Raw genomic sequence first — 2,195 nt, 5'->3', positions numbered from 1 at the left:
CACATCCAAGCTCCTTTAATTTTGAGATCATTCAAACACCATAATTAACCATGAAAAACTACACAAACACTCGGATTTTCACTCTGATCACAAATCTAACATCCAATTAACTTAACACACACTGGTTTGATTCAAATCTGATCAAACAATAACCATGCTCTTCCATGGTGAATTCTTCAATACACCATATATCATCACCAAATTACACAGGAACATGCGGATTTCATTTATAAACACTAATTTACCATCAATTTCACCAATCATCCATAACTTAACCCAAATCTGATCAAATCTGTTCCAAAACTCGAAGAACATGAAGAACACGAAAATAACCAGATTCAATACCTTAATTAATGCACCGAGAGCAGTCGTTTGCTCTGATACCAATTATGAGAACCTACCAAGGATTTAGCCGCATCGATACACCAATTAAGCAATACGAACACGAGATCGATCAATACGTTAAATACATAGTTTATTGATAAATATGTAGATGAATACATTATGGTGTAGAATAATAAGTTATGGAGAGCATAATAACTTACATCTACATCTCTCACTGCTTCTAAATTATAACATGAGCTACCTATTTATAAGCCGAAGCTCATTCACAATAAATATACATTAAATACACAGACTAGACTATCTATAACTTATTCGATTGCTACGGACACCAAAACCGTGCACTAACAAACTGCCCCTTACGTCCTAGCCACTTGTTTATGGAAGTACATAAAGGCTTACCCTCCCATGCACTCACGTTATGCCACTTAATAACGAATGCACGTATAGGCTTACCCTACCACGCACTCACGTTATGCCACTTTAATAAAGAAGGCACGTATAGGCTTACCCTACCACGTACTATCATCATGCCACTAACACCCTTACTAGACCCTTGCCACTTCTATCACACTCTACCTCTACTTGTCTACAAGACACTTTCTATCCTTTCATTATTTACATAATAATCACGTTACATCATAACATTTACACACACTAATAACCACTTGTAGATCATTCCTATTGGCAGTACGCGCAATATCCGAAGATCGTTCACGCACCAACAAACGTTACTCTCCCTATCTACGCTTGCAATATCCGAAGATCGTTCACGTATCGACATACATCCATTCATAACATCTATATATATATATATACCATATCAAACATTATAGCATATATTTACCACTTAAGGTAAGTGTATTCACACTTCACATCGAGTATGCACACAACCCCGAAAACATAACAAGGAAGTGGGGCTAGAAACTCACCTGAACTCGGTTACGTTCACCGTTTATGGTTATTCCTTTCTTGAGCTGTGCACGACTAATTGTATAACAATTACACGTATCAACTATCTATTGCTACCCATATCTTGTTTCTAGTTTATTTATAACCCTCAACGAACGGGGGTCCGGGAGCAGCGCCCTGGCAGTGGGGTTCTATGGGCGGCAGCCCCTAGAGGGGTCCAAGGGGCAGAGCCCCTAGCTGGTGTAAGGCCCCGTTCCCGGTGTCTCACTTTAACATTGGATTTACTTATAAACACAGTTCTAAATATCAGAGTTAATTAAAAACTTTCGCGGAAACGTTAACTTTAATCATTCGGTACAAAACGTTAATCTTTTCTTCAAAACCATAACATAAAACATTATATTTAAAACATCGTTTCTTTCATCTTCAGATGCCAGCCGTTCAATCCATGCCACGTGCCATCCTCATGCTAACTCTTCAACCTGATCACCTGCGTGCATACTAAAAGTCAGTTACGCTGAGTGAGTTCTAGTTAATCAGGTGACATACAACACATATATATATCATACATACATATATATCCGAAGATACATACCTATACTTAATCACTTACCCTACTATCATACATACATACATATCTACAATCACTAACCTCAGTCTACCGAGAGTACGTTCATAGTTGTAACGCCCTAAATTTGAAAACGACTATTTAACTATTTAATTGCGGAAAGTACGGTCCCAGAAGTTTCTTTTGTTTCCAATAACATAAAATCCATTCTATCAACCGAACATCACGAATAATATCATAGAAAATTGTCTTTTTAATAAAAGACAATACATATTTTATAACTTGTTCATGACTCTTTATCAAAATTAGAACTTTGAACTTTAGATGTGTATTGGTGTCCAAGTCCGAGCACTTGATCATCGACTTTCCGGTT

Source organism: Bidens hawaiensis, unplaced genomic scaffold (genome assembly GCF_021521415.1).
Source record: "Bidens hawaiensis isolate Kalapana, Puna unplaced genomic scaffold, B.hawaiensis_p1.1 tig00026659_1, whole genome shotgun sequence".
Lineage (NCBI taxonomy): Eukaryota > Viridiplantae > Streptophyta > Magnoliopsida > Asterales > Asteraceae > Bidens > Bidens hawaiensis.
Note: the sequence above shows the minus strand (reverse complement) of the source record.